This window comes from Pagrus pagrus (assembly GCF_965226575.1).
Source record: "Pagrus pagrus genome assembly, chromosome: 15".
Taxonomy (NCBI): domain Eukaryota; kingdom Metazoa; phylum Chordata; class Actinopteri; order Spariformes; family Sparidae; genus Pagrus; species Pagrus pagrus.
In genome coordinates this window covers 23,859,392-23,885,817 of record NC_140199.1, presented here as the reverse complement: position 1 = coordinate 23,885,817, position 26,426 = coordinate 23,859,392, and the positions used below count along the sequence as shown (strand labels likewise).

General features: G+C 40.5%; 1 long non-coding RNA gene across 2 annotated transcripts in view; it reads left to right on the top strand.

Moving 5' to 3' along the window:
- Window positions 1–6,788: 6,788 nt before the first annotated feature.
- Window positions 6,789–26,426, top strand: part of LOC311270916 — a 167,679-nt gene continuing 148,041 nt past the window's right edge. For both annotated transcript variants that reach the window (XR_014624313.1, XR_014624314.1), the window contains exon 1: window positions 6,789–7,174. This is a non-coding gene — a long non-coding RNA (uncharacterized lncRNA). The remainder of the gene's footprint in view (window positions 7,175–26,426) is intronic.

The following is a 26,426-nucleotide window of genomic DNA, read 5'->3' as shown; positions in this document are numbered from 1 at the left end:
CTGAGTTATACTCCACAACCTTTCCCTGTACTGTATCCCAAGAAACTGTAGTAACCCCCAGGGTACGAGCCTGGTTGGGAATCACTGATTTAATGCATTATTTATTCCAAACACCGGTGTCCCCAAGTGTCCCACTGCAATAACACGACAAACACACCCCTTATACCTTGAAGACCTTGCAATGAATGAAGATAAAATGCAGTGCCACATAAAGGATAAGGAAGTGTGACCTATAAAGGATGTTTTGCAGTGTTTCAATACGAGGAATATTCACATGCATGTTTTAAAAATAAATAATTTCTAAGCCTTGGCAGGGAGCTGGTTTTTATAAGTAGTAGTAACTGTGTCTAAGTGGCTTCACAGTCACAGATTCAAAGCCAGGATATCAAATGACTGTGTCACCACTCCCACTCCTCTGGTGCTGTTCCTGTCTCTCAGCGTCTCCCTCCGTCTCTGTCATCACACCTTCCCATTGCTGTGCAATTGCACACCAGATCTGCTCTAATTACACTGAAGGATACAACTGTACCACACACAAGTGCAAGTTCAAGTATGTGTGTGTTAGTCTGTGAGTGACTTAGTGTTCTCACTGAACTTCATTAAGCCCTGTGAAACTCCAGAAGAGACCGGCTGCAGCTCAGTGTGTTGATCTGGTTATCCCGCTGTGTGTGTGTGTCTGCGTCTCATGCCGGGTGTGTGGGTATGGATTAGACTCAGGGGGCCGAACTTTGATCGTGGGGTTGTGTGCAGAGTACAGCGGGGAGTAGTCAGAGGGGAGGAGACAGAAGGGTTGAAGGAGGGGAACAAAGTCGACAAACATATCAGCAAATGGGTGGCAAGATGTTTGCCCGCTCTCTCTACATGCTGTCCCTTCCTTTTATCCCTCTCTCACAGTCACTGCTTCTTTTTGCCTCTCTCAGCAGTGCAGACAAGAATGAAGCAGGCATTGATTTTGTTGGAAAACTTGTTCCATGCATTAGTTTTGCTTCAGGACCATTGTTACAGCTGACCAGTCATTTTTTTGTCATAGCTTTGCGACCAGGGTAAAAAGACCGAAAGACCACACACATGGGAGAAGTTATCCTTTCAAACCTTTCCTGTTTGAAACTTGTCTGAAAGGGTATATTTTAACCCAAGCCATCTTTTATCTAAAATATAACCCAGAATTCCTGGCGATATCAGATATACCTCGCATCACAGCCAATGAAGTTGCCTCCTTTGAAACTATATTTGTATCAAGCAGCAAAGTTGTCGCTCTATCACAGGCAGACAGTCGCACTGACAAAGACAGCAGCCTTCTACACAACACAAGAGCCTCTGAGCACACGTCTCTCCTGCACCACAGCTAGTTGTCACCAAATAATGAACACCGGGGTAAAAGTGCACTGCTAACATCAGTTTGCAGGGTAGATAGCTGACAATCTGCTCAGCTGCAGCACATGTTAACAACAAACTGCAAATGTCACTTCAAACCGTTACCCCCTCCTCTTTTTGTGTGTCTTCTTTTTAACAATAATAAAAAACTTTACACAAGATTCTTCATATTTTTGCAACATGTGACATAATCTGCACACACGACATCTAGGCCTGTTTCATGTCCAGAGGGATCTTTATCCACTTTAATGGTTTTAGTACAGGGTGCCATAAACTGTACTGATTGTAAATAGAAATATGCAGTATATCTTGTTCTTTATTTGTTGTGAGGAAGGAGTTAATAGTTGAGGTGATAGAAGTTTACGCTGCTGGTCACAACCTACATATCTCTATGTGCAGACATCTTTACTTTACTGACTCTGTTGCTTTCTTTGTCTGTGTCTTCACCTCCCTCTGTCTCTATGCTTCACCCATTTCCAAACTTAAAGGGGAACTCTGGTATTTTTACATGTTTTGGTGTGTAAATGATTCATACTTACCAAAAGTTATGCAAACGGCCCAGTAGATCTCCTCAGCTAACAGCAGCATGGCTGCATTGTAATCCTTTGAGGCAACTGTGACCGTCAATGTCACGTCCCTAAAAGTGCTTGTTTTTGCCACTGACAGGCTGAGGCTGCCATTCTAAGTGTCTGACAGCATTCTGGAGACAATTCCTTTGGAAGCGGACCTGTTTGTTAAATAATAAGATCCTTTTGGTAAACAGATATACAAGTCTCATTCAACGAGAGGTCTCTGAAATCTCATCAGAGATGAGTTTTTGTAGGAAGACAATGATGGTAAAGTGAGTCAGAGTTGGAGAGAGGAGTTCGGAGGTTAACGAGAGGAACTGCCAGCAGGAATATTTTTGGAATATTTAACTGATTTTGACAATCTAGATGAAGCTACAACTGTAAGATCTCACCTTACGTAGATTTGAGAATGAGACTGTGTTTGTGGTTAAAGGATCATAGTTATTTACAAAAAAGTTTATCTCCATCTATCTCTGGAATTGTTCCGAAATGTTGTCAGAGACTTAGAATAACCACCAGTAGCAAAAACAAGCACTTTTATTGGACGTGACATCGATGGTCGGAGTTGCCCTTAAGGATCACGCTGCAACCACAACAGCTGTGTTGTGGCTGCCGGCTGAGGTGATCTACTGGACCGACTCCAAAACTTTTGAATCATTTGCACACCAAAACATGGAACCATAGGGCCCAGGTTTAAAAATAAAGGAATCTCCCTTTAAGGGTTTTAAAAAGCAGTGGACCACTGTTACACCACTGTTATTGGAAATATCACTTCAGCACTCCAGAGCAGCCACATCCTCGGATCACCTGTATGTTCACATAGGCATCAAAGCCCTGCAGCCCTCTCCCTCCTCCTCCCAGAGCGTGCAGCGATGTGATGAGACAGTAAATATGGATGAGTTTGTTGCTTTCTCTCACAGTTTCTGGAGATTTGTGTTGAGCATCGGGCCCCCGGAGCGCTCTGGCAGCCAATCTTTTCATGAATCTTCTGTTCAATGTTCAATTATTCAGTCTGCTGGAGATGGCAATGACAGGCTGAGAGGGCAGAGAGATGGATGCTGGGGAGAAGCCGCTGGTTTACTGTAAATCACATGTGGTGGATAGTTTAGTGTCTCAGGTGGAGGCGAGGAAAGTGCAGGTGAGAGGTCAGAAAGCGTGACAGGAATTGGGATGACGTTTGGCATCACAAGGAATATTTTTTAGTCCGACTTGCTCATCTCGTTCTCTTCTCTGCTCTTGTTAATGCGTTGGGAAGCACTGAGCTCCTTAGAGCTACATGCGTATTGACGGTGTGACTAAACCCAAGCGCTCAGATGACAGGTGCTATTTATGTTAACAAGGACTAATAACTTCCTACCAGGTTTAGTTTCCGTCCTGTTCTGAGCACACACAGTGGCCTGCTTGTGTTCTTGAATCGGATCCAGGATCGCAATTCTTCCAGTGAAGTGGGTTTAAATGTCTCCTTCATACCCATGGCTCATGTTCACAACGTTAGCGATGTGAATCCACTGGTTTGCCCATGCATGCAGGCGGGTTGGTCTTTTTTACACAAACACGCACACTGTGTCAACCTCACTCAGCAGGAAGTTTTTCCACCAGAGGTTTTTATTTCCGCGATGGAGAGAGGTGACGCTGTGGAGAGAGATGGGGACATGGCACATGCCAGCAGGGGGGGAATGAAGATTAATTAAATCTCCAGGGTTCCCAGGGAGATTTTTGGGCAGAGCAGGAAATGTCAATGTGCTCCCCCATCTGGGTTGTGGCTCCGGTGTCGTTAAATGATGGACGAGGGGCACACATCACCACAGGACTTCGAGCAAACACGAATGCTTAACTTTTTTCTTCATTAGCGCTCTGGCAGGAGCTGGCCTCGATGCATTCACAACTTTGTGTTTGCCTTAATCACAGAGAGGGCTGCAGCCAGCGGCGGAGAAGAGGGCACAACAAGGTCGAGAGCTGGATTCTAACAGTTTAGCTGCGAAGGACACTTATATAACAAAATCTGAGGGATGATGTGATAACAGATAAGACAAACAAAAGTAGTTACAAAGAGAACTAAAAGTAACATTTGCAGCTTTTCTCTGCAGAGTGTCAGTCACTGTGACGTCTTGATATTATCAGAGTGATACTGAGTCCTCAAGCCTCCATCAATGACACCAGCAGAGCGCAGCCAGCGGTTTCCTTTTACTGGCATATGATTGCATTGCAGCAGGGCCCATTGCCTCATTTCAGACCCTCACATTCTGTTGCTTTCCACTGTACATATCTGAATAGTCAGCACAACAACTCCTCTCTCCTCTCCTCCCCTCTGCCCCCTCCGCCTTCTATCTTCCTCCATTATGCCTCTTTGATCAGTTTCTCTCTATCTTTCTCTCCGACTCTTTCTCTCACTGTCAGAAGTGATTGACAGCTGTGAGCTTTCACGTAATTGCATCACAATTTCCCGCCCTTGCATTTTTGACTGCTGAGCCTGTTATAAATACTGCAGAACTACATTTATCTGTGAGTGCATCCATTTTAATTTCTCGCTCAAATCTCACAACCCCGCCACTTAAAAGTAGCTAAATATGACTTCTCAGTGCAAAATGAAGTTTAAACTTATTACAGTTTTAGAATACGTGGGCAGGGAAAGTGCAAAACTTACTGAATTCAAGATGTTATTCTGAGCTCCTCTCCACTCAGGGCTGTGTTTTGCTTATTGTTACCTCACTTGGGAATTGGAACATCACAGTGCAGAAAAGTTTGTGAGCAGAGTTTAAAAGTAAAACTCTGCCTTCATATTTATCCGCCGAGGGAGGAAAGTTTCTCCACACACAACTAAATAAATAACTCAAATAAATCTATTATCCAACAGTTAAATGTTCTAAAATGAAAAGTATTGTCATCCATATTCAAAGACAAATTATTACATTATAAAAAATAAAAGAGATCATTACACAGAGTGGTTCCATTCAGAGCGTTATTACATTACATTATTGTTTCATTATTGCAGCTGCATATAAGCAGTATTATATACATATAACTATTATTATATAGTAGTTGGTTAAGGAGGAGCTAATTATAACTGCTTATACTGTTCATCATATCAAAGCTCATCTTAGTTTTGTGTAAAATGTCTCATTCTCTATATCTGTCAGATGAATGCAGTGGAGTAACAGTACGAAGAAGAATCAGATGGATTTTTATTTTGTGTGACTTTAGTCTCCGTCAGCAGCAGAGGTTGAAACCTCTGGCTCGTCCTTCCTCGTGGACAGAGCGTGCCGCTGGACTCGTCCCTCCCTCATCATCAGCAGGACAGAGGGGCGGTTAAATGTGACGGCCACGCTGTTTCCCCTTTAACTCAGCGCCATCAGATCCAATGTGACATGCACAGTGCTGCTACGCAGATCCGAACTGGCTTCTCACTTCACACCAATCTGCACGGCCTCGTCACAGGGCAAATGCTGCTGTCTCCTCTAGCACTGGAATGACACACACACACGCACACACACACACCCTCGCACACATAAGGACTCGTACAGCCTCAACACACACACTGAGCTAAATGGCCAATTCATTGTCAGTCCAAAGATGATTCATATTTGGGTGTCTGTCAATTTCCCCTGCGGACTCGTCCCTTGTCTCTCCGTTTCCTCTCCTGCCTGTGACACTCCTCTGCTCCCCCTCCCGCTGCTCGGCTCTCTCTGGGGACCACGATGTTAAAATGAGAAAGTGGGAACTAACAGGGAGCCTGCAAATCTGTCTGAAGTTTAATGAATACTAAAATGTGTTTGCGCTGTTCAGGGAATGGAGATAAGAGTTTGGTTTTTAAAATGAGCTGAGAGTATTTGTTGTTTGTATGTTTCTCTTGAAAAATATTATTCAAATATTCTATATTTCAAGTCTATGTACTGACACACCTTTGCCTTTGAAATATGCCGTGGATGTGCTTTACTTTACTTTCTGACAGCATTTGATGACTTTTGAGTGGTTCTTGTCTTTTTAATGGGTTAGACTGTCAAAATAGTTTGGCCCGGGAGGATGGCATCAGCTGCAAAGTTTATACTTATTATTCTCTTTGCCCTTAAATAATAAAAAGAACAACTGAAAATTGCATGTTTGAAAACTGTTCTGTGTAGCAGCGGTAACCACCAACTATCTGACTGACAGGGTCAATACTTAGAGAGTTATTTTGAAGAGCTTGTTTTAACTGAAGAAACTGTGATTGATTTCTTTAAGCACTGAGGCTGATTTGCATGATTTCTAAATTACTTTATAACAGCATGCAAACTCATTGAAGTTAATGTATTGAATAAATGGGGCTTTTTTTCATAACGCATTATGGTACTTCAAACTAATTAACTTTCATTTCCATCATAATGAGCGCATTCAAAATTAAACTTGTGTTGCAGGTTTCTTTATTCACTGCAGACAGTCTCACTTGTCACAGCAGGAAAAGGCACAGGTGTTACTATAATAACATGGATCCATTTAAGTGTGAATAAAAGCCTTGTCAGTGAGGCAGCATGCACAATACCTAAGTCCTGAAACACCACTTCTGTCACTAATAACACCTGTGCTTGATAAATATGTGCATGCGATCATAATCGTGACGTGTGCTGTGTAAAAGGTGCCGTGCTATAAATAAAAATGAGACTTAATGTGCCTCCATTGACTGCAATGCATTATATAGCTCATAATAAATCAAAAGCTGCTGCACATAATACAGAATGAATGCAGGCAGATAATAAAAGGCACAGTGTGTTCCTCTTGAAGACTGTTTAACTTGTCATAGGAAGAAAAGCACAGGTGCTACCTATAAAATGTATGACGGCTACAGGAAAGGTTCAAATCTTAATTAGTAAGTTAATTATTTACACCTGTGTTTTACTGTGACACATCAAAATGTCTGCTTTCACTGTCGTCACCAGAGGAGGAATGGTTGATATCTGTCTGTGGGCTAACCAAATACAAGTACATGCTAGTTGCAAAGTGTAAAAAAAAAAGAAAAGAAAAATAAAGAAAAGAAGCCAACAAAATGCAACAGTAACACTGAGGAGTATACTGACAGCACAGAGTTTTGAAGACAAGTCAAAGAAAGGGACCAACTTTAAGAGCAACAGAGACTCCAGAGCTGAGAGTGATGCTAGCTAACAGTGATGCTAGCTAACGTTACGTTAGCCCTGCTAGCGAGGACGGCTGCCTGTAGTCACAGAAACAACTGAACGCAACATACAAACACCTTGTTTCAGGTAAGACCGCTGATTCTACTACTGTCTGTTAACTCTTTTTCTTTTGTTTTTCTTTTTTCTTCTCCTTTTTGCTGACAGTGATGCCAACATTAGCTTTGCTAGTGATGGCTGCCTGTCATGACAAAAACAGGCAGCTATACTGTGTTTGTTCAGTTTGGACAGAAACAACTGACCACACTGAACAAACACCTTGTTCCAGGTAAGATAGCTGCCTCTGCTACAGTCTGTTTATGTGTTTTTTTTTCTATGAGCATTGCAAAAGTCTGTTTGTGTGGTCAGTGCTTTGCTATTTGGCAGTCTGTGTAACACTAGGGCTTGTGTTGGTGTTGGTTGTTAAGTGTTGGTGTAGTTCAGGTTTGACAGAGGTGTCACAGATGGAAGGAAAATAGAGCATTTTGTTATCCAACAGATTTTAAATGATTGATTCACCAGGAGTTTTCCTTCCATGTTCCCACACTGATGAATTCATTTATTTAATTAAATAAATGCAAGTGCGTCAGTGAAGCCTTGTCTGAAACATACAGACCCACAGTGCATGTTTATGGCGCCAATGGATGTCATTTCCGCAGCACTCTACTGTTGTGTGTGTTTTTGTTGGCAAGAACCTTGAATTTCACCCAGTCACAATCAGGGATTGAGTTGTTTAGTTGTTTTGTGGTGGTCCGTCAGCCTTTGTGTTCTCATGTCTTATATTCAACCATGATAATTAATGTTGTGATGATAACAATACCAGCAGCAGGGAGTCTGTAACCTTGACTTGACAAAAGTGTATAAAAAGAACAATTATTACTAATGAATTCAGGTGGCTAACAGAAAAAAACAGAAATCCTTCAAGAGGCCCTGGCACACAATATACAATTGTATTATGTATATTATTAACACAATTTCAATGTTTCATTTTTAAATATCACAATTACCGTCAATATTGGTATAACCTAACACTCCCAAATGAATATTAGAGAAGCTGGAGTTTGTGTGTTTTTGTGCATGTGTGAATGCTCTGTAGTTTTTAACTAGCTGCTGCTCCAAATGTGAATGATTTATTTGTTCTCTCTGAGGGTTTTATGAGATTAAACAGGCCTTCGTGTTGTTAAAAATGTATAGTATTTAGCAGGCCACAGAAGGTTATTTGATTAGACTGATCATCAATATCCATAGAAAAGTTGTGCATTAGCTTAATGATACAATAATAACACAAGCAGTGAGTGTGTCGTTCTTCATTCCAGTTGAAATACAGGCTTTTGTGTAAGAGTACTATTTTCTTTTATTTATTCAGATTCAGAAGTGACAGAGTGAATAGGTGTTATTAGTGTTATTTTTTTGTTTTTATACAGTGTGAGCCTCAGGCTGCTCCTTCTGGCCGCCCCGAAGCCACTTCAGTCAAAACACAAAAACAAAACAAAACAAAACAAAACAAAACAGAGCTGCAGTGCACGAACCAAATGTTCAAAGGCTTCCAGTCTTTTTCTTGGGAAACAAAAACTTTCCCTATTGTGTCATCAATGACTGCAGCTGATAGTGATAGTCAAGAAACACGCTGAGGTTTAAATCTCTTGGGAATCAATGTTTCATATGCTGGATTGAATGATATATGAATGAATATTAATACTTTGCTGGTGGGAGTTAATGCTGTATGTAAAGATATCTTGACCTGCTGTGTCACTGTTACACCGGAGGGGATTTTTCTTTCGTGTACAGTATATGACAGGAGATCCATTAAGTGCGTTTCCTGTCGGTGGCTTGAGGAGGGCACTGAATAAAACTGTCCTCATGTATAAATTGTGGTCATATGTAAGTATTCTGGAGCAGTGATTCACCTTAATGGCAAAAATCAGTTTCAAAACAGACAGTAAAGTGACATTTCTATATAAATGTGAAATTTAAGAGGTGTGTTTATGGGTGTCTGGTTTGACTGAAGCAAGCATAGACAGTTTTATTATTCAGCCATGACGGCAATCTTTCCCTCACCTGAACAAGGTTCTTCCGTCATTAGACACAGCCAATTCAAATGTTGGCAAGTTCGGTGGATTATGATCATGATATCCATGCAGAACTGCATTTCTCCCTATTTTGCCTCCATGTTAAGGTTGTTGCATACTCTGCATCTCTGTTTTATTCTTTTATTTTTTAAACGTCTCTGCCACTTTTCTAGCTGTGTATACTGTAAAGTAGTAAAGCACAAATTCCATTAAAACTATTTTTAAAACTATGAACTCCACCCAGTAGAGATCCTGAGAAATCTCCTTCAGTGCTTCCAAGCGAGAGCTAAAAGAGTCCAGGAAATAATTTATTTCTCTGCAAGTGGGTCACTAAGCAGCAGCGGAAGGTGAAATATTGAGATGCATTAAATCATTGGTAGCTTAAAGGTGGGATGTTGTGAGCTTAAAGGAAGTGTGTGAGTACATCGGCTTGGCTGTGTGTGTTTGCGTGTGTCTATATGTGTGTGTGTGTGTGTGTGTGTATGTGTGTGCATGTGTGTGGGTGTTACATGGTCTTTAATAAGTTAGGGCCACTGGAGCCCAGGGTTTAATTAAGAGTTAGAGACAGATTTAGGCCTCCGCAGCACCATGCTGGTCCTCTCCTTGGACACACACACACACACACACACACACACACACACACACACACACACACACACACACACACACACACACACACACACAGACACGCTCACTGCAGGAATGTCCTTGGATGTTTTATGAATCACACTCTTAATACCTCAGAAATAACGACGCTTTGCAAGAAGTGTACAGAGAAAGGATGAAGATCCTACAGATCAAAAGATTAGAAGCAAAACAAAAGGACATAATTTAATGACTTGCAGTAGAGAAATTAGGGATATTGGCAGATGTGAAATCCCATCAGCAATCTCATACATACAAAGATTTACACATCTAGACTGTTCAGTTTATGCAAGCATAATGAGGAGAGGCAGAGGCCCAGTGAGTGTCTACTCGATTTGGGTTAAATAATTTCAGCTGCAACGACGAGTCGTAATTAATTTAGTGTCAACTGTTGAATTAATCGTCAACTTTTTAAATAATTCATTAATCACTTTGAGTAATTTTTTAAGAATAAAGTGTCCAAATTCTCTGATGTCAGCTCTCAAATGTGAATATTTTCTGCTTTCTCTTCTCCTCTATGAAAGTCAACTGAATATCTTTGGGGACCAAAAAAAGACACTTGAGTATTTGAGTGATCTAGGGCTCTGGAAAATTGATCAGCATTTTTTTTTTCATAATTTCCAGACATTATATGGACCGAACAACAACAACTCAATATCATGAACTTAAGATGATAAGAGATTCATTTTTAATGAATAACAAGGCAGCCCTTAAAATGATAAAAGTTAAACTGTTTTTCTGCGTAAATGGAAAAATACCACTCTGTTGCCTCTTTTCAGAAGGACTTAACGATGCTTTTGCTTTGCACCTCTGTTTTTCTAAAGCAATAAATATGAGGTAAAAAGGTGGAGATCAAAGAACACGGTGAGGAATAAAGCTGAAATTAAAGCTGCCCCTTTAATACCGTGGATTTGAAACCCTTTATTCTTTCATGTAATTGAAATTCAGGTGTTTAGCATATTTTTGGGCTGCTTTTCAAAAATGGAATCAAACATTCAAAGGCCAAGGCTTTACATTTGAATACTCAGTAATCGAATGATCTGTTTCTTTTTTACTCGTCGTTTCCTCACTCCTGAGCAGGACTGAGTTGGACTAAGGCCGGGAGCTTGATTTCTGTTGCCTCATCCACAGTGAAAATGTTCAAATTGCATTTAAAGTAGTATAACAAGTCAGAGCAACTCTTTCTCCCTCTTTCCTGTCTTTCACACACACACACACACACACACACACACACACACACACACACACACACACACACACACACACACACACACACCCTCATCAATGCACAATGAGCTATGTGTTGTCAAAACATCCAGAAAGCTGCAGCAGTTTTGGCTGCATCAGTGACACAGTGCTACATAACCATAACAAATCATTTCAGCACTAAAAGCAAATCTTCATGTCACATCTTTATGGCTTGTGACAGAGAATGTGGCTGAGCTGAGATGTATCTTTAGGGCTCCTAAAGCCGGTGCAGAGATCAATCTTAGCGTCTTCTTCAGGCAAAAGAGACAAAACAGATTTAAAGTGAAACAGGAATTTAGTACCACTCAACTTTCTGTCCACGCAAAGCAAAACTTTAAGCTGATTGATACTTCGCTGGAAAACAAGAGTCATCTTGTGTTGGTTTTTGTGCTGAACGATTAGTTAAATAATTGATCAATCGGTCAACAGAAATTGGTGCTGAGATGCCTTCAGCAAATATTACTGATTTTCACTGCTTTTATCTTTTGGACTGTTGGTTGGGCAAAACAAGCAATTTGAAGACGCACCTTTGGGCTGTGGGAAACTGTTACAAGCATTTTGTCACAATTGTGTGATTACTGTAATTAAAAAAAAAACAATTGACATGTTAATGAGTAATGAAAATAATGGTTAGTCCCGGCCTTAGTCAGTTGCGTCTTATCTGTGCATGTTCTGTATACACTTTTGTTTTGTGTGCAATTGTCAGCATATTCACATCTGTTTCAGTCAAAAACAAAACAAGGATACTCAGCGGGGCCGGAGGACCATTGTGAAGGATTGACTTTGACTCAGACAAGAAGGTCAGTCTGGGCTGTGCTGAGTTCTGTGTTGTAAGGCTGACAGGGTTTACTGTGCAACAAAGCCACAGTCATATTGACATATCAACATGTCCTCATACCTAAATGACCAAATTGGTCAATTGACCCTAATTCCAAAAACAACATATATGACTGTTCCCACAACAAAATGATTACTATGAAATATGACTGCTGCAAAATACCAGCACCAGGTGAACCAGACCGGTTAGATTTAGGCCAAAAAACATTTCTAGGTTGGCTTTAGGAATAGTTTGGGTTCAAATCAATAAGCTACCTTTGTCACATAAAAGACATGATGTAGTTTAAGTACGTAATGTAAGTTAAAATGATGAATTCTGGTTTCACGTGGCATCCTAAGATCAAGTTCTGCTTGTTTTTTGTAAACACCAACCCGATCCTCCTCCTTGTGCAAGCTTTGTCGCTCTTATACTATGTTAACCCATTTCCTCCGTTTCTCCCCTCATAATTACAGCGGCCACTACTCAATTTTTGGGGCCGATGTGGATACAGGTATTGATATCGGCCCATATCCTCATAATCCCTCAAATGTGGTTAACAAACACTTGTGACAAAGCTATGTAATGGAGGCAAGACGTTTTAAAGATTAACTATTAATGTTTCTTGTCTAAAATGACATCAGTTCACTAAAATAGTAAACCTCACTTAGAATTTAAATATATCAGTCAGGCTCTACTCTAGAGGTCACCACGTAACAATAAACATCAATATGGGTCCTACTAAGTCGCCTGCGTGAACGACCTCTGCAGCAGTTTGGACATACAGTTGATGGAAAAACGAAAGTTTGGGAAGGCAATTTTTGGATTAGTTTTAAAGTTGAAACTGTCCTTGAATTTTCATTGAGCATGGCGTTCAGATGGAAGTAGCTAAAAAAGAGATAGCTCAGTGTCCTTGTGCATGACACAGACAGGGCCCGACCCCAATCGAAGCCTAGCGGGCTCTTCATAGCCGGGGAGATTTTATGATGTATGAGTTTTCATCTCAAACTGTCTAACCGTGGTAAGCAGTGAAGGGCTTCACTCAGGTCTACCTTAACTATAAAGTGAGATTAATGCTGTAAAGTTGTTCAATCAGTGGTATGGCAGCGCAAATTTGATTTCACTGATGAGGCTCCCCTGCCTTCTTTCTCTTACTCCATCCCTGATCCTCGGTCCTCATCACATCCATTTACTTCACAAGATGATTTTTTTCCCCCCCAAAACGGGAAGAGCTTCTCGTTAGTATTCAGAGCAGCGGAAGTACAAACGGCACACTTCTGAATGAAATATTCATGACTATACAGTGCTATTTTTGAGTGGGAGAGAGAGAGAGAGAGAGAGAGAGAGAGAGAGAGAGAGAGAGAGAGAGAGAGACGAGGATGGAGAACAGTTGTCATTTTGACACGAGCTGCCATCCAAATTTCCATGGTGACCGCGCCCTCTTTCAGGGCAGCTGCACTCTCCATGCACCTGTTGGCTCTTTGAACCTGAAGAACAGACAGCGAAAAAACAGCTCATCTCATGCCTCCCCCACTTTCAAACTGTCTGTATTTTGCAATTTCTCTCCTCCTCTGTACAGTCTTTACGTCCTTCCTTAGGCGCCCGTTACACCAACACTGTTGGTAATGTCTCTGTGGCAGCGAGTTAAAAGACTTGGCACTATCCTAGCTGACAAAACTGTAGGTGAATGAAATGCAAAATAGCTTTGAAGTCGTGGAGCTGCTGCATTACAAGGTGACGCTACATAAAGGACTATAAGTGCTTTTTGAGTGGTTCGACTGGTGGATCAGTTGTGTAAGTGTGAGTTTCAGAGACAAAACTGAGAAGAGGTTTTAAACACCAAGAAGGGAAGATTAATTATCCTCAAGAAGACAGATTTCTTTTCAAGTTGCTGAACATATGGCAGTCATATGAAAGTGTGAGTTTTTTTGTTTTTTTTTACCAATAGTAAAGGACAATTCTTACTGTAAATACACTTTTTGTGGTCACAGTATTTTTTTTATTTTTAATGGCAAATATTTCAGATAGTAGAGGGCAAATCTGTTAAATCAGTGTATTTACAGGCAATTTTAATACAATAATATGAATAACACAATGTATCTAACATTCAAACTGACATGTAAACAACCAGGGTATATTTTAAGAATAAACAGTAAAATGTCAATAAACAACCAACCATAATTAGATTCAGTCCAAAACTGGATTACTATTACTATTCAGTTGTTTGAATAACTCTTGGAATGTTTACACCTCTGTCTGTGTTATTTTGGTGTTTTATTTTGGAAATCCTGCCTGTGGCACTTGTCAAACAGGCCCTTTTCATGGAAGACATTTTGACGTGTCACGGAAGGAAAAGCACAGGTGCAAATAATAAAAATTAATGATGGTTGGATTCCATTTAGCTGCTCAGTTTCACACATGCTGGCTTACACTGTCATGATGACTAACTGGGGCACTTGGGGTGGGAACGTTTGGGTTTCAGAACAGCTGATCAGAGCTAGTTATTCTCTCTTTGTTAAGCACATGCTTGGTGAGTGAAAAAAGCCATCATTAATGGAGCTAAGAGGCTAAGATTCACCATGGTATTTAGTAAATAAAGAGGAGCCTCGGTTTTAATCCAGTGTATTTAGAAATTAAAACGAATACATTAAAATTAATCTTGAATCATCCCTCCTTTATCAGATCTAAATTTTCCTAAAGAGATGATCACCCCAAAAAATAAAATTTAGTCATTATCTTCTCACCCCCATGCTGATGGAAAACCAGCTATTTCATAGTCAACAGCACAGCAAAACAATGTTGCAGCAATCTCCTACACAAATGGAGTAAACAGGGACAAAACAAAACAAAACATAAAATGGCCCCATACAGCTCGTCTGGTGTTATCCAAAAAGACATAGGCTGTGTCTCTCACTACTCCCTTTATAGTGCACTACATAGTGAGTACGCCATTTTGTAGTGCTGTCCGAATGTCTAGTGGAAATTATTATACCCTACATAGTGGACTCAAACTACCCGACAATGCATCGCGAAAAGTAGTGTACAACCGATGGTCACTAACTAGGGCTTTGACATTTGCCCAAAAAATCATATTCGAACTTCGTTTGTTTATTAATATTAATATTCGAATATATTCGAATATTTATTGATAATATTTTGATCATTAAATGCCTCCAGTAAGACCTATATTAGTATCAAAAGAAAGTCGTTTTTCTGTTGTTCTATGTTCTGTCCACCAGAGGGCAGTGTATCAATCAATAGACAGAAAAGTGTTGACAGGTGGGCTCTCAAGTTGCTGGTCGTGGAGTGGTCGATAAGTTTAGTCTTACATATTTTACAAATAACTTTGTCCTTTCTCATTATTTTTCCTTGTTTCAGGAAACCAAAGAAGCGCCACACATTACTCCTTAAATTTTCCGGCGTGTATAGTTCTCCTTCCGCACTCGCAGCCTTTTGCTCCGCCATTGTTTTTCTGTGAAAGAGTGTAAACAGGCGTCAGGCGCTAACGACGTGATAATGTCATCAGTACAGAAGCCCCAGGTGATCAATGCTCATGAGCTCGCGTTTCACAAAACAGGCTGAAAAAAGCCTCGAATCTGGATTGAAAACTACGTTTTCAGGCAAACACATTTACCAAAAATAATGCTTATTATAGGTTCGAATATTTAGAAGCTGCCCGATATTCGTTCGAATATCTTTTTTTTTTTTTAATATTCGAATTATATTCGAATACCGAAGTTCGATGTCAAAGCCCTATCACTAACCAAGCAATATTTACCATCATGCATTGCACTGAGAGAAAAATGGTGGACAAACGAGTAAGAACACAGATATATTTATGTTTGGTGGCATTTTGGGGAGCTCTGAGACTTGTATGCAATTGCGAGGTAAATGGGGTCTAACTATAGCTTTTTGATTGCACAGTACAAGATAAAAGAGATAAAAGAGACAAAAGATGTGGCGTGAAAATGGTGTGTATATATACACATACATGTATATAGTATTTATATATATATATATATATATAAATAATCGGGATGTACATTGAAATGCTTGTGATTTGACTGAATATTAACGCTATGCTTTTTAAATACTCATTTTAATGTATATTTAGTATTATGGATGGATTATCGTTGATGTATGACGTTACAACTGTGCGACAGAAGTGATATAATTAACGGTGCCTGTGTCCGAAAGTGCTTTTTTCTTTCTGCCGATGAGCTCCCTATATAGTCCACTATGTTGGACTCCCTATGTAGTGACTAGGGAGGAGAGAATGAGTGAGTGATTTTGGACACAGCCATAATGAGTCCAACATTGTTCTAAGAGTGCAATGCTAAAAGTGGCAACTGCCTTTTTAAAACATGGCGCCTACATTACCCACAATGCAACTTAGTCACTGAGTGACATCTGGAGGCAACTGATCAGATTATATGCAGCTTCTTCTGGAGTCACAAAAGGCTTTATACTACTTTATTCTGATATGCAGTAGCACTCCCTTTAATGTCTAAAGGTGGTGCACTTATCCTTTAACTTGACTGTGAGAGGCCTGCACAGCCCACAGGTGTTTTCACTTGGCTGATTAGTCTCCTGCTCAGGCTGAAGGTAGGTGAAGCTGTAGTATCCTTGCTTGAAATCCATGAAATATAAACAACTTTCTGCTAACAATCCCACAAAGCAATGTGTTGCATTTTATAGATGTGAAAGTTACAGCTGTGCTTCCATTGTGGTATCTATTATATACAGTATATTGGGCAGTGAATAAGGGAACAAGGGAGGGATTTCTAGCACAGCCCAGGTCTAATCATCCTTAATGATTAAAATCACCTGTATGGGTTTATTATGGGTGAGCCTTTAAACAACTCATGTAAACCTTTTTAAAAAGGCTTCAATTGAACATGAACAGTCAAATGATTTGTGTCTGAGTCAGTGCAGTTTAATCTAATTTAATTAATTTCAGCTCTGATTAATAGAGCCTTTATTGTTCAGGTACCTACAGAGTTTGATTAGAATTAAAATTATCTCAAGATACACATTCACCATGAGAGAATAGCTCCACTTGTACAGTGTTCAATCATGTGATTAGAAACCTGCCTTTTCTTTCAGGATTTTGGGGTAATGAAAATAGTCTGAATTTGCTTGCTCTCATGAGTATGAATGCGTTTATACGCAGCATGTATATGGATGTATTGTGTGTTTGTCTTAGATGATTGTGTAGCTTCAGTACTCTTCACAGAGGGCAGATGACTTATTGATTAAAAGGACTCATTTATTCAGATGAGGCATCTGGAGAGGCCTGAGGGCTTGTTTTAGTCATGAAATCAACCCCCTTCTCTAACGCATCCCCCTCTCTGAGAAACACCTCACACATGGTACGACAGCCGCGCTCTAAACTCTGGAGCTCATGATCTGGAAAAAACCGAGAACAGAAGTTTTGAAAACTCTCCTTTGTTATTTGGTTCTTTGAGGTTCTGTATAATATGCCAGCTTGGCAGGCTCATAACCTTGATTTCAGTCCTTCTTGTAATCAGACCATTCTGTTAATTACCCTAACATGCAAAATGAATATCACTTCTGGGTTTTTACAAATAATAAATGAGTTTTCTTTTCATATCTCTTCTGAGTTGAATTACAAAAATAACAACAGGATGTACTTTGTCTGTTGGCTTTTATTTTATTACTGCAACCATCTTTAACAGTAAATGTAAAAAATAAATCTCTACAGCTGCTATGGCTGCTTGGCTCTCTGTCTGTCTGTCAACTGGGATGTTGCTACTACATGCAATGACTGTTAGTCTACTTACCACTGTGATGCCCTTAAATGAGTCTTTTAACATAGTTCCAGATGTGTGGAGGCTCAGGGTGTCTCTCAGTAAATCACACTGTATTCCCTATTTTTATTTATTTCCCAAGATTTGGAGAATTGTTACCCTTCCATTGAATGTACATAAATACGCTGCATTTTCTGTGGTCTTCAATCTCTTACCTATGCTAACCTATCTTGTACTCTTCCGATGAGCTTGAGGCATCATGAGGGAGGGAAACAAACACTGTCAGTAGTCCAAGTCATTGTTGCTTGTTGTGATGCCAGGCCATGATTCACTCATGACTGACAGACTAAATCTTGTGCTAGGCCGACGCCAATATAACCGAATGACATGCCCAAGCTAGGGTGAATGCCACAGATTTACTGCGTCTTTCTGCCAAAGTGCGAACGTCGCCCTGACTGATCTGCCCCAGATCCTAGGATTTGCCCCATGCCTTCACAGGGTTTTGCCCACACAACCTCCTAAGGTTAGTGAGTAAGAGGTGGACTGTTGGAAATAAAGGTATACTTATTTATGAAGTAAGACCACAGGATTTAGAGCAGTAAAAGTAATGCCACAGGTTAGAAGCTAGTTTGGACGCCTCGATTGAACTCTGCAGCCCCAAGATGAGAATCCATGTTATCTCGTTCTCTGTAGTACAAAGCTTTTAATCTTAGCTCCTCGTCTTTTGGTGTGATAGCCTGTATCTTGGTTGAGTAAGTATGCTGTGGCCTTCAGACACCTCCTGTGTGTGTGATTTCAAGTGGAGGTTCTCACAAGTGCATGTGAAATCTCCTGTTTTGACAGGTGCTTGAATCAGGGATTAGAATAGGGATGAGAGTTGCATTAATCAGAGGATTCATCCTCTGCTGCTTCTCTCATCCCTCTGACTAAATATACTGCACCGAGCTCTGTGTGCCAGGGAGCGATGGAGAGAGGTGGAGAGAGACTGAGATGGTGTAAATGTGGTTTCCGAGCTGTCAAATAGAGGCTTATTACTCAAGGGCTGGACATGCTTTCATAGGTCTCTCTCTCTCTCTCTCTCTCTCTGTGTGTGTGTGTGTGTGTGTGTGTGTGTGTGTGTGTGTGTGTGTGTGTGTGTGTGTGTGTGTGTGTGTGTGTGTGTGTGTGTGTGTGTGTGTGTGTGTGTGTGTGTGTGTGTGTGTGTGTGTGTGTGTGGACAGAGGGCTCAGTTGAGAGTTGTTTTATCTTCAAGCGCTGCTCTCTTGGAGCCAGTCTGCAGCTACTAATACACTAATGTAAGAGGCAGATGGCTCTCTACGTCTCTCTCTCTCTCTCTCTCTCTCTCTCTCTCTCTCTCTCTCTCTCTCTCTTAATGTTTTCATCCATCCCTCTGACTCGGGTCACCTCTATTTCTTACAACACACCATTCAGCGGGTGTGTATGCGTGTGCGTGCAAGGTGCTGAGTTCATCTCACGGTCTAATTGAGATGACATTTCTGCTCTCCAAATTAAATTATTCAGCTCCTCTATTCATTTGTTCTCCTGTTCTTTTGTTCCTCGTCCACCAGCTGACTGTCTCTTTCTCCGGGCCAAAAACCTGTGCTCATAAAAGCACTGACCCCAAAAATAGAGAAACCGTAACTTGTGTCTTTATTTGGGGTCTTTGTGAGGTGGCTGAAACTCATTCTGAATGGTGTGACCTTCAGTGAAAGTCAGGCAGTAATGGCATAAGTACAGCTGGGAGGAAACCATGATTCAGTTCCAGTTGTTACTACATGTTGAAAGCAATTGTGGAGCTTTGCTCTCTACAGAGCTATCTGTTGTAAAGGTGAAAAATCAAAGGCACACGAGAACCTTGAGAAGCAAAGTGTATGAGTTTTTGTCCTGCTCTCTAATCAAAGATTCTGTTTGTGTCTCTAATACAGAAAGGTTTTCTCATCTTTTATACAGCACTTGAGCCGTTCAACAGAAAACTATTACATTTTCTAAACTATTATCAAGCTGCAGTTACATTGACCTTGAAGACAAAGTGAAAATGTATTTGTACTGTCTGTTTTAAAATTGGCAATAGTGAAAAGAGGAGGCAATTTTTTTTCTCTTCCTCTTTAGTTTGTCTTGGCTCTCCCTATCCGCTCCTGCGTCTATTCTCCTTGGCTCGTCTTTGACGCGTGAAGGTGTGGGACCAGAAGCCAGCGTGATTCTCTGTGTTAAAGGAAACTTCTTAGCTCCGGTTACATCCTGCTTGCATCACATACACACACGCTCTTAACTTGCTCACTCTCACATTGTGATCCAAGTCTTTGGCAGAGTGTCGCTGCATACCTTTTTTCTCAGTTAAGTTTGTGCTCACACACATAATGCTTGAAATTCCATCCCTTTATGTTGGCCTGAAAGAGCAACTGATCCGTTCTCTATTCTGTCACCTGGTTATCCTGTTTGGAGCTGTTAATATTATGCTGCATTTGTGTGCTGGGGAAAAAGTTTGACATGAGAGCATTTCTAGTCTGCTGCTACGAGGCGCTTCACTGCAATGTTTTGTCAGAAAGTTAAACAATAAACACATACGAATTGTTATGGCATGCTGTGTTGGAGAACTGTTCAGCGTTGGCGGAGGTTCGCGTTCTACCTCGTGCCTTCTAATTTGGATTTGAATGCGTGGGCTGAGTGTACAACACGTAGGCGTTGATATTTGCATGTGTGAGGAGTACAGAAATGGAAATAAGAAAGAGGTTGTAACAGTACTGTGAAAAATGTTGCATATCTTATCTAATTACACGGTTATTCCTAATTTGTAGGCAGTGTAGGACTGATTTTGTTTGTTTTTTTTACTCTGTACAATAGGGCTATTGGAAAAAAACTGACATTATTTTTCTTTCGGGCGATACATATTGCAATATGAATGAATACAGGAAGTTTAAGATTCAAATATTTTCTGAAATAGAAACAATATATCTCTGTCAAGCCTCAAAAAACAAAGCAATATGAAAAATAAAGCAAATAGCAAGTGGCAATGAAATAAACGTCTCCAGAAACTAGCACTCCAACAATTCACTTGCATGACATGAAGTGGGCCAGTACTCACCCATACCCACTACCAGTATATTTACATTTTTGTCTTTGGCGTGCTGCTGGAACTCTTCCACCCTCTTCATATCAGGTTCTCTGAGAGATTTATAATGACGTTAAACAAACTGCATTACTAGGACACTGCATTACCAGGACACGTTTCTGCTCTCGCCTGCCCGCTCTTTTCTGTCCGTGTGTCTGTCGCTTCTTTTGTGTGACACACTAAAAGTAGAGACAGTGTCCAAGGACACACGCATGCCAACAAAGTGGTACTCAACAATGGACATGGCCCTGTGAGCAACCACTTTTATTTTTCTCACTTCAAGCACATCCGACAGAGGAGTCGAGTATTATGTTTTACCACAAACTGGCGATGATAACGCAGACTTTACAACGTGATTTAAAGTGCACATCACAGCTTTGATGCTGAAATGATATATTGTGAAGCCCTACTGTACAACAGTACCTTGAAGAAGAACATGCATGTACTCATGTATTTCTGAATGAATCTTCTGGTAACAGTTGATATCAGAAAGGATGTTGTTTCTCCAGGAGGTAGAATAGAGGTTCAGTCTGTTTTAAATATTAGGTGAAACAGATGCTGCATTGCTAAATTACTCATATATAGGTCAGGGACATGAGCTAGTGTTTATGAGTTAGTCTCTCTGTGTGTGCGTGTCTGAGTTTTATGGGGTGAATCTCTTGAATGCAGTAAACAAACTTCAGTGCACAGTGAAGGCATGCAGCGTCCTAGCTGGGAATCTGTTGGAAGCCTCTGAAATTGGTTTTTGATTATTAAATGAAAACAATTTCCTCTGATTGAATCAGCGAGGGGACACATGACTGACGCTGTCTTCTTAGGCAAAAGAACATTATGAACAAACACAGATGGAATTTTTAAATTGTGCAAATAAACAAGTTGAGCTGGTAGTCTAACAGATAATCCAAGTTTCTAAATGTTTCAAGATTTTCATGTGCGGACTCGTAAATATTGATTAGTTTTATATGTATTGGAATTTTTTATAAGTTGCTGTCAATTTGATGTCACTGCATAATATATTGCATATAATTTTAGTTTTTAATTCAAGTACAGGCTTTAAGAGTGGATTGAGCCCGTCTGTAACCACTTTTGTAGCTTAATTTATTAATTAATATTGAATGGCTTTGACATTTCAAGTTCAAGACTCAGATGTGACAGCTAGAGCTCTAGAGACATAATGTTGCCTTACAGAATTACTGCTACAACGTCCGATTGTTTTAAGTATTAAATTGATCTAATGAATATATTCTAGATTAATTGATTAATGGATTTATGAAATGTCAGAAAAGGCCCATCATGATTTTTCGTAGCCTGTCTTCATCTTTTCAGGCGTCTTGTTTTCTCTGAGCAACAGTCTACAGCTCAAAGATATTCAGTATAATATCATACAATGAAGAAAATTTTTTTTTTTTACATTGTTGCTTCTAAATTGACTCAGACTATTATCAGTTATCGAAGTAGTTGCAGAATAATTATCTGTCGATCGACTAATCTGTTAGTCAGGTAAGTGTTTCGGCTCTACATATTCTGAAACTTTTCGTGTGAACTGGGTCAAGTTTAAAACCTTGAATTAAAATTTGGTATTATAATTCAACTGGCAAAGGAAACTTTAATTTGAAAACCAATAAAGAAAGTAAAACAAATTGTGGTGCATTTTCACCCTCTTCATCTCCAACATAGTGTAGAAAGTAATTACTGGAAATCTTTCCAATATCTACCTGTAACCCACAAAATGCAATCTTCCTGTTATCTCTCACAGTGTCTGTCGTATGTGCCTCTGTGCTTGGTGCTGAGTGGGTCATTTCAGGGGTCAGGGTTTTTTAATTGGATAATCCAGTCCCGAGCTAGCTGAGATTAGCAGCTACTCAAACCCAGGGAATTGGTATGATAGTGTTTGACCTGCGTGACCACACTGGGCTAAGCTTCCTCATACAGGAGCACATAGCGCTGCCTTAGGGAAACACAGAAATCATAAGAAATGATGGCAGAAACTTAGTTTAAAAGCCCCCAATTCCAAACCTGGAGATATGAAATATCTGCAGGCCACCAGTGCTTATCACAAGGCGGCCTCCTTCAAGTGTCAATAGTATGTCATGGCCTACAAAGCGTCCGAGTCCGCGTATTAAACTGTCTTTGCCTTCACACCTGACCCTGTAGTGGAGCCTTCAAAAAGAGTTGTTGAATGTGCTCATCATTTCTGCAGCCGTGTGCCTGTGTGCTCAGTTTTTTCACACACCCCCAATTGTGAGTGTGCCTCTGAGTCTGGCACCGCATTAAGCCCGAGAATGTGCATGTGTTGAAGCTGTCCTCTTAATCCTTACAGCAAATAAAGGGAGGCTTACTCAGTCTGGTGCGCACACACACTAGAGCAGGCTAGCGAGCACAGATGCACACACTTCACATGCACTGGCACGTGCATGTTTGCTCTCTCTTCCTGTTCGTTTCTTTTTCTTCTTTCTCCCCTCCATCTGGCTGATGCTTCATCCTTCCATTATTCCTGTCTAAGATTCTCTCCCTCTCTCTTTCTTCTGCAGCCTGTGCTTCATCCTTCTTCCATCCCTCTGTCTCTCTTCCTCCCTGTCCTCTCCTTCTCGCCTTCACTTACAGACTCGTACACAATCCCTGCTGCTCACAGCGTTTCTATCTATATGCCAAGCCAATCAGGGTTTTGGAAAACGTCTCAAAAGGACAAGGATTACCCCCACACCAACAACAATTACCCCCAACCTTCCTTAGCAGGGCACGACAACCGCTAGTGTCCCATAATGTGAAAGCTGCTGAGCTTCTGAGGTGGGATTTGTGATTAGCTATGGTGTACTCTGCCTCTCGGAGCAGCACAGCCAACCACTGCCAGTGCTGTTAGTTTTGCTGCAGTCACAGTTGAGCTCAGGAAGAGGACCCTTTGGTTGTACTCTGTCAGGACAAAAATATGCACTCTCCTGCGTCTTTGTATTCTTGTCTTCTCTGAAGACACTCATCAACCACAGTCATTTCCATGACACCCCTCTGGGCTGGGCAGTTATTTATACTTTCAGATCGTCTTATTGTGATTGTGTTTGATGGCTGACAGCCGATATGTTCGACCAGTGTGTGGGCTCAGCTGTCTCATTAGCCAGACACAGCTGTGCAGCGCTGTGCTCGTACAGTATATACAAGCACAGTGACGGACAAGACACAGCAAGAGCAGTGTGACTGACCACAGTGCAGCCTGCAGAGGACACAGAGGTCACAGTTGGATTAAAGGAAACGTTTACTATTCCGAAATGTTTTATTGTCTCGGGGAGTACTACTGCCTCCAGTGATATCTCTCAGTGGCTAAGTTGCATTATGGGAATTGTAGGCGCCAGGTTTTGAAAAAGTCGAAGGATGCAGGGAATAATAAAAGCGATATCTCTGGTTCTGCTTCATCGATTTTGTTAATTTGTTTTTAAACTGTGATTATGAGTTCAGCAGTGTTGTAGGAGCGCAATGCTTCACCAGTGGACTGCTTTTCAAAACCTGGCACCTACGTTACCCTAGTGGTGGGCGGTATACATGTTTTGTCAAGGCTCCGCAACCCTGCATTGCTGCACAAGAATTGTTTTGAAGAATAGCTTCTTTCTATGTTAAATTAGTTTTAAAAGGCTGAGCTCAAGTGTTTTCCTTTTGTTGAATCTATAAACTGTCAACGTTGGTTTCCTCTATAAGTGACGCTGATATTTTCCTGACCTTAATGAAGTGTTTTAGTTGTTTAAATCTAACAAATGGTAACCACTGGGCTCACAGCCTATTTAATTTATTTAAAAAGGAGTCAAACTGCATTACACTGTCTGCAATGGATGTATTATATTACCACAAAAAATTATGATTTTATAAACCCTCCTACTCGGCCTTATTTCCATCTGCTGACTTTGCACTTTTAATGATGACATTGCAAAAACTTGTGACTTGTGCTACCATGCATGAAGCCAAAAAGAGAAAGTGATGAGGGGTGCTATGAGTTTGACGTTGCGCTAGTGCGAGCATCTGGAACTTGTCATTACCTGCTGAGATACTAAGAAATCCAAATGGTCATTATTTCCATTATTTCAAAGTTTTTCACTCAATTTTTCTTTCCCCGGGGTATGCTTGAAGGCAAGTAGGAGGGCATCACAGCAACTTCCAATTTTTCATCAACTTTCAATTCCATAATTTTTTTTGTGCCACCTAAAGAATGTTTTTGTCGGACAAAGCATTGAAAAAAATCTCCTCATTAAGTAGGTAATTGTATAGCAGGATAAAAAGGCTTTTGACGCAGTTATTCTTCATGGGAAAGAAGGCTATATTAACAGTTGTTTCATCAATTTGTATGACTGAATTTGTGCGCATTAAAAGATTGTGTAATGAAGGGCTAATGACTTCAAAACTGAACTTGGTTTCCTTCACACAAAAGGGAGAATAAAAACAAAAATGAACAAAATGACTATCGGTTATTGGAAAGAAAATTGTTATTAAACCTCGATATTGGCACAGAATTTCCATATTGGTGCATCCCTAATTGTGATGGTCACATGTGTGCACCCAGTTTTAAAATTGAGTTGCACTGTCTACAAACTGTCTACAGTCTGGAGCCCTTATTCAACATTATAAGCCAACCTTGACAAGTGAATATTACCTCTAAACCGCAAACCTTAACTCAGAATCATCAATTATCTGAGAGAACTGTTCTCAGCGACCTTGAAATGTCAAGACACACAGCGAACATGCACACACACACACACATACAAGCACACAAAAAATAAGTGAGGTGTGCAAGTGACTGTATAATGTGTGTGTGGTAAGGTGCCGGTGTTAATGAAGCATAAGGAACTGACATGCTGGAAAGTCCCGTGAAGTCAGTGTTCCTGAGTTGTCCCTCTAATTTAAGTCTGTCAGATTTCTGCATGCATGATTAAGCTGTCAGAAGGTTATCTTTAATGCCTTCGCCTGCAGGAATGTGCACACAAAGAAAGCTACTGTTAGTAAGTAAGAAAGAGAGAGACTATGGGATGAAAATGTGTTTATGTGAGGAGAAGGGGACAAAGAGAGAGTTTGGATGTGCTGCCTTTATCTGTAGCATGCTTGTAAATATACTGACAACGAAACAATAACTCTCTGTCACTTCAGGAGAAATTCTATATCTGCATTGTGTTTGAAATGGCGTGATTTATTTTTGTGAATGGTTGTGTGAATTCCATCTGAATGCTAATGTTTTATGTCTTGACAATTGCTGCCACTAACTCAAATGTTGTACAATGTTGTGTGTGTATGGGTTTGCAGCAGTGAGTGTGTGTTTGTGTGCTATAATACCAGTCAGTGTTTGAGTAATGTGACTTGAATGAGCAGAACCTCGAGGACAAAGTTGTATTTGTCAGTCATCTTCATCCTCCCTCCTCCAACAGAAACTCCTCAGTGTTAGAAGGCATGACGTGACATATCCAGCTGTGTTCTCATTTCCCATGTAGATCTCTGCCTTTAAATCCCTGCGCCTCACCGCTCCAACAGCACTGTTGTGATGAGCTGAATACACAGACAGTAGCAAACTCCTCAGTAGATTACCACTGCTGTATTTACACCTCTGAGACCAGAGTTAATCCAGGCGCTGTTGTTCAATTTCCAAGGGATTGGGTGAAAAGTTCATAAGAAATGAATATTAATATTCTCCTTCTCTTACAGTATAATCTATCCAGCT